The sequence below is a fragment of the Melopsittacus undulatus genome, chromosome 5, assembly GCF_012275295.1.
Source record: "Melopsittacus undulatus isolate bMelUnd1 chromosome 5, bMelUnd1.mat.Z, whole genome shotgun sequence".
NCBI lineage: Eukaryota > Metazoa > Chordata > Aves > Psittaciformes > Psittaculidae > Melopsittacus > Melopsittacus undulatus.
This window is the reverse complement of record NC_047531.1, coordinates 44,563,730-44,570,842: the sequence shown is the minus strand read 5'-3', so window position 1 is coordinate 44,570,842 and position 7,113 is coordinate 44,563,730. Positions and strand designations below refer to the sequence as shown.

The 7,113-nt window shown below is 46.4% G+C and overlaps 1 protein-coding gene across 7 annotated transcripts in view; it reads left to right on the top strand.

Annotated features, from left to right (window-relative positions):
- The first annotated feature begins 4,034 nt into the window (after positions 1–4,034).
- The window catches only part of ZC3H7B (zinc finger CCCH-type containing 7B), a 50,755-nt gene continuing 47,676 nt past the window's right edge, over positions 4,035–7,113 (top strand). For 4 of the 7 annotated variants that reach the window (XM_031049964.2, XM_031049965.2, XM_013129369.3 and 1 more), the window contains exon 1: positions 4,035–4,323. The gene's annotated coding sequence lies outside the window, so the exon portion shown is untranslated. Of the gene's footprint in view, positions 4,324–4,833; positions 4,872–5,147; positions 5,169–7,113 lie in introns of those variants that run through there. The other 3 variants (XM_031049966.2, XM_031049963.2, XM_034062921.1) reach the window with 3 other exon arrangements.

The window sequence follows — 7,113 nt, the reverse complement described above, 5'->3', positions numbered from 1 at the left end:
GGGTGTTGACGGCCGGCGTGCCGCAGCCGGCCGGCCTCGCTACGTGTGGGCGGGGCTATGCGGCCTGCGCGGCGGCGTCAGCCGTGGGGCATGCCGGGATGTGTAGTCCTGGAGGAGGGGAGTATCCGGCATGCCTCGGTGGGAGTCACTGTGTCGGGAGGGGACCCTGGTTTGGCTTTTGTACCCCTGTTCTGTGGCTTGAGCGAGGACGTGTGACACCGGCCCTTGTCCCTGCGCTCGGCCACCACTGCTCCTGCCGCCTGGGCTCCGAGGCAGTCCTGTCACTGGTGTCAGAGGGCGAGTGGATCTGGGGTGTGCGCTCAGGCCTCTTTCACAACAGTGGCTCAGAAAGGATGTGGCCATAGGAGCTCCGAGTTACTCTGTAGGCTCCCAAGATACCCACAGATGAGATACGAGTGCCTTTTCCTGTGAAGCCTTATTTAGATACTGTCTCTGCAGATCTCATCTTGTACTTTGTGTTACTGTCAGGCCTTTTTGCTAAGGAAAGCGTTTCATCCAGCAGTGCACAGTCATTCCTACTTCAGGATGCAAAAAGCACCAGTTTGCTTGACTGTTTAGTGCGTACATTGTGTGTGACATTTCCTTTTCAAGTGTAGAAATAAAAGTACATCTGGTGGGACAAGGTGAGCTGTGTATAAACCTGCTTCCTACTGCAGTGTGATTGTGCAGGTCCTCTTGAGGCAATCCCTTCTCTCTGAGTTCCAGCCTACAGGTTGGAACTGTAGGAACTACTGATACAGGTACATTTCATGTGACAAGTACAGATACCTGGTGAGATCAGTATTGAGGTCAGTAATAGCCTGGATTTATTCTGCCATTTAGTTCCAAAGAGGCATTTTTATTCTCTCACAATTCTCCAAACTGGTTTTAAGAGGTTATATCAAATGCTTATATGGACCCAAGACAAGATTGTCAGTAATTTGCAATGCTGAGTGATGTGGGAGACAGCATTGGGTTGAATGGCATCATAGACCACCTTTGTTCAGGGGGAATACAAAAAGCAATGAAGTTTCTTTATGGAGCATGACAGCTGAGAGAATAAAATAATAAAAGCCATAAGTTGGTACAGCAATCAGATGGAAAACCTGAGCAAAAAGTTAACTAATATAATATAACTATAAAAATAATAAAATATAAAAATAATAAGAGGAGTTTCTCTTGCAACTGCAGAAAAACAAGAAGATGAGGCAATTACTAGATTATGGCTGCCAGAAAACTCAGAGCAGATGAGGGAATAAATGAGTGTGATATCAAAAAGGAGCTTGAACTTTGAAAATATAAGCAAGGAATTTGGCATTTGTTATTAGCTCTTCACAATATTTATCAATAAACAGAATCACATCAAATATATCTGATTCCCTTTTCTGATGTCCTCCCAAATACTAATTACGTGGACTGGATAATAAAGTCTTTAACTGTGGATGCCATTGGAATTGGAATGAATTTGTGCTGTGCTAGTGTAGCATAGATCCATACATTTATTGTCCCTACAGGAATAGCTTTACAAATCAAAGTAATTTTTATGACAGAGTATTTTGTAGCAGGGATTGGTGGTGTTCTGGCTCTGCTGACTTCCCACACACAAGACCTCGATAACCACTCTTGCAAATGTTTCATGAGAGGAGCTGTATGTGCTGGACCATGACCTTGCAGGACACCTCTCAGTCTTACAGGGCAAAAAATATAGGACTGGAGGGAAGCATAATATGACATTGAATTGGGAAATGCAGTCTTGTAAATTAATGCTCTTGAATGAAACACTAGTGCTTCTTCCAGTGTTCCACTCTTGATTGTGTGTAGACTTTTGGCTTGCTCCTCTTTTCCCCAGCAACTCCTAAGCCCTCTTCTTTCCCCTAGCTATGATATCTCGCCTTTCAGAAGTGCTGCAGAGTTGGAGGTGTCCTGAGCTCCGTGAATCATTTGGTACATAATGGCTCCGTGAGGCTGCCCTCCCTGTGTGGTCTGGGGCATATCAGGTCTCACCCACGTTTACTTTCTCACACCTCGTCCAAAGACACCCCTTGACAGGGCCCACCATTTCATGTATGTTTTGCTCAGCAGCTTCTACAGCAGAGGCCCAGCTTGGTTAGACTCTGCTCATTGTTCAGCTTGTTTGGCCTGGAGAAGGGAGGGCTCAGGGGAGACGTAAAAGCAGCCTTCCAGTAGCTAAAGGGGACCTACCAGAAATCTGGAGAGGGACTTTTTACAAGGGCAAGTAGTGACAGTAAAAGTGAGAATGGCTTTAAACTGAAAGAGGGGAGATTGAAATTGGATATTAGGAAGAAATTCTTCCCTGTAAGGGTGCTGAGGCCCTGGCACAGGTTGCCCAGAGGAGCTGTGGCTGCCCCATCTCTGGCAGTGTTCAAGGCCAGGTTGGATGGGGCTTGTAGCAACCTGGTCTGGTGGAAGGTGTCCCTGCCCATGGCAGTGGGTCTGGAACTGGGTGAGCTTTAAGGTCCCTTCCAAACAAAGCCATTCTATGATTTTACTCACTATATATAATTCATGTCACAGGGTGTGTCTTGGTAGGCAGATTTTTATTGCCTAAATTGGAATTCAGCACAATCTGAAAAACATGTACTGTCATTTTTTAATGAACAAAAGCTTCTGTGTTTTTTCTCATGTCAGAACAAGGTTATTGTAACACAATGGTTGCTTGTGTCAATCCATCTTTAGATCATAATATCTAAAAAAAAAAAGCAATGCAATTATATATAGTGAAGAGCATAAGACAGTGTCTCCAGTGTCATATGGTACGTTATACAATAATGTATATTCATAATATAATTCATAATTTGTCTTTTTGTTGTGTTGACAGAGCTGACAGAAGCCAATCCTACTCAGTATAATAGCCTTCTCTTTTTTTATCAACTTTTAAAATATTAAAGAAATTTAGTACACTTTCAGGTGATATCTTCTACCTGCCTCTGAATCTTGTTGGCATTGCTTTGCTGCATAGTACAAAGCAATTCTCTCTTGGGTCACTGTAAGTACAAGAAGCAAGATGCTGAGGAGTTAACATGTCACTGATTACATTGGAAAAGTGGTAATAATTTAAAAGAGTGTCAATTTGGAGATGATTGACCTAACAGTAGACAGAACCCTTTAGGGAGAGAAAAACCTGTCCTACCCGGAAAGCTAAAAATCCCATGAAACTCGTTTCAGAGGTTTTTTTGAAGTTAATGGTAGTGCAGCTGGGCAGGGATAAATGAATCCCTGGTCTAAGGCCGTCAGTGGATGTCTGTCTTCGCAACCATTCCCCATGACAGAACAACGTGCCGCTGGGCCCCCACTTCCCACCAGCAACTCACTCCTGGAGCTCTGCTGGAATGGGCTGCTGTGGGGATTCAGTGCATTTTCTGCAAATATTGAGGGATTTGGGATGAAAACAGGGTAAAAATCTGGTTCAAAGAAGTGCCTAAACTCATATGTAAACATATATATAAATACATATGCATGTACATATATATCCTATATATGTATTGTATAATACACAGTGGTATGTAAATAACAATGTTATATACACACACACAGGCTGTGTATTCCTTTCCACCTAAAGACTTATGTTTGCAGAAGATCTTATTTACAGGGACCCCTCTCAGCAGCATGGGGTGGAATATGTAAGGTCTGGCTGGAACAGATAATTGCTCTGCCATAAGCGATGGCTCTGGCCCCCTTCCAGCAAACATATATGGATGGGCAGCAGGGTCATTGCTTCCTGTACGTTATAATCCCATTGGGAGGGGGGTGTCTTGTAATTCAGTTCATTGTTGCGCTTCAGTCACTCTGCAGAGGCAGCTTTGCTTTTTTTTTCTCGGGTGTATTTTGTACATCAGCAAAGACAACAGGAAGAAGAAAAATGTCGCATTAAAATAAGAACGGAGCCTCGACTGCTTAAGCACTTTCATTTTTGTATTTTTTTTAAATATACCGTTTTTAAGCCTAATTCACCTTAAAGAATCTCAAAACCAGCCACAAGGGTTGAATCTGTGAATTTTTGTAATGGAAAGCGGGAGCCTCTAGGGCCCAGAGGATATGCAGGGAGGCATTTTCTCTTGCTGGTGCAGCTGAGAGCGAGCGAGCGAGAGCGAGACCTGGAAATGAAAGTAAAGAGATCAGGAGGCACATGGAGGGAGCTGCAGGGGCAGCCGATCCAGAAGCAGAATGCTGCCTTCTGTAATTAAATAGCACTTACTATTATTATTACTTCTAGTAATAATACATTAATAATATCTCTAGTAATACAATACCATTTATCACGGAAAGTTTATACATAGTGTGGGGGGGAAAACCCAAGGAGAGGTGAGTCCTTTATTATTATTTTGGGGGGATTATGTTTGTCTTAAATCAGTTCTCTGTGTGTGTATGTGTTTGTATGTAGAAAGGGGTGGACTTGAGAAACGAGAAAATCTGGATGTTGCTTCATTGGAAAGTAAAGGTTTCAAACAGCAGCTGCATGGATGAAACGTTGTATAATTGCATTTTTTTGTAAAAAATAAAAATAATATGGTGAGATTTTGAAGCAAACCCTCTCTTCCGCCAAAAATGTGGGGTTTGCAAAAAAATAATTGTCAGAGATCCTAATCCCACCCCCTGGAAAAAAATGTGGCACTAGTCTAAAAGTGGATAGCTGGGGGAAAAGCTCCTGGGTTTATATGAAAAACTTGGTATTAATTGCGTTTGTGCCTGTTTGTGGTTTGTAGGTTTGAGAGCTCTGTTCACGTATTTATTTAGGCTGCAGTTTCCCCCTCTTGTTTGGTATAAACCCCATGAAGCAGCAGAGAAGCTCTTGTGAAATAGCATTTCAGATGCAACCCTTCCGTTGGGGCTTGTAAAGTTTATCAAATAAGGTTGTGGGATATTTTATTTTCCTTTCCTCCCCCCCCCCCCCCCCCCCCCCCCCCCCCCCCAGTTCTTTAATGCTTTATTCAGTTTCCGGGTGGCACGGGAGGTTATCTTTGTGGGTTTTTTTAGTCTTAAAGCCGCCCCCCGGGCTCTTGGAAATGTGTGATTTGTATTTAAGCGGATGGGGGGTGGGGAAGGAGGAAGAGTACGTTTCGGTTTGTTTTCCTTTTCCTGGGGAAGCCTGTGTATCTCCTGCCGCTGGAGACCCCTCCCCACAGGATCGGGGTGGCGGGGATGCCGGGGTGCGGGCGCCCGGCCGAGCCGCGGGGGTGCGGGAGGCGCCGGCGGTCGCTCTCCGCCCGGCCGGGCGAGGTGGCGTTTGTGGCGGCGGCGGCCGCTAGGCAAGGCCGGGGATCGACGGCCTAGTGCTGGGGGTGGGGAGAGGACGCGAGCGGGTTTTCCCGCTACACCCATGCCCCGGGATTTAATTTTCAAACGATGTGGGCACGAAACCAAGAGCAAGGGGCCGAGGGGTGGGCAGCGTCAGCCCACCACTGTCTCCTCACGCTTCAGTGCCCTTCTGGCAGGGCCCAGTGGGCTGGGGCAGGAGGAAGGGTGGCCTGCAGTAGTTACGGTATTATTTTCAGCTGGGGGTGAGGGGTTTGTCACCACCTCACCCTGCATTCACTGAAAGTATTGCTCACTGAAGCTGGTGGCACCTGCATCAGCTGCCCTGAGAGTGCCGTGGAGCAGGAGTGGGGTGCTCGGATGTGGGAGGGTGCCCATGGAGGTACTTTGTGGTGGCCTATGTGTGGATGGACAGGGTTGTTGGATACAGTGGGCACACTGTGGGGGTGGGGACTCAGAGCTGATGGCTGTGAGAAGTGTTGGAGCCCAGGCAGTGGGGCTTGGCAGTGAACAGCTGTAGGAGCAAGTGGGAGCTCATGTCTGTAGTGGGCTGTGTGGTTTGTCCCCTCCTTGATGTGAGCCTGCAGACCCATTCTGTTGCACCACCGAGGTGGCCAAACTGCAGCTAGTGAAAGACTCCCGTGTTGTAGACTAGTACATTCTGGAGTCTTCTCCCTGGAGGGGAGTGCATGCAGCCTGGGCTGAGCTCCTGTCTCAGCTCTACAACCTGCCACTTGCATCTTGGTGCACTTATTTCTGGCTGAAATGTTATACTCAAAGCCTGGAAGAACATCAAGTGTGAACTCATTGCCATCCCAGAAATACAGTATGAAAAACTTTGCACAAATTCAGCTCTGGCAGGGTTGGGAATAACACCCAGGTCCTTGATAAGGTAAATTCTAGACTTTCGGTTCATCTCATAGTGTCTCCTAGAGTGTATCAGTTTGTGCTTGAGTCACCCTGTTTACTGGCTTGTGCTTCCTTCTCAAGGCAAGAAAACCATTTTGCCTGTCTGCAGCTCTTCTGTCTGGCAAGTAGTTTGTAACTCATTGACGAACTCTGAATAAAGTCCTTTCTAGATGCTGGACCAAAGAGGATAAACATCTCCGGACTGAAAGGATAAGAACTTTGTAGTGCGGATATAAATACTCTGGATTCAAATGCTGCTGGTGGTTTGAGCAGACAAGTCTGGACAGACAGATTTGGGGGGGGGGGGGTGGGGGGAAGGGTGCTTCGACATACTGCTTCATTTAACGTTTTCCACTGTTTCTAAAAATATTTGAAAGACTGAGAAAACAAAAGCTAAACAGGCTCTGTGCTTAAAATTAATTATGCTGTAGCCGTGGAATGGTGTGCAGCAGAACTGTTGCATGTACAGGTGGTTGGCTGTGTGTTGGGTTTGCTGGTGTAACCAGTGTGTGGCTTGGTGAGGGTCAGATGAGACGCGGTGAGGAGGCTGGAGCAATGAGGGGAGACAGAAGTGACCAAGTTTGCTGGTGGGGTGGCAGGGAAGAGGTGTGAGGAGCAAAAGGAGGGGTGTGAATGGTTGGCTCCAGCAGTGGTGGAGCAGGCAGAACAGGGGAGAGGTCTGCCACCTGAGAAGGGGTGAAGGACGTTGTTAGGGCAGCAGCATGTGTTGTGCATTTTGAAGGTGTTGCCATGAAGAGATGAGCCTTATGTGCAAAGTCGTGACATAAGCTTGAAGGTGTGACAGAGCTTCAGTGGAGAAAGCTGGTCACCCTTTTGCAAGGGGAAGGGAATTCAGGGCAGTATCAGGGAGCAACAGTCTGGAGGGGTGATTAAGCTTCTGGTTTGTTTAAAGAAGGCAATGAAGGGTCT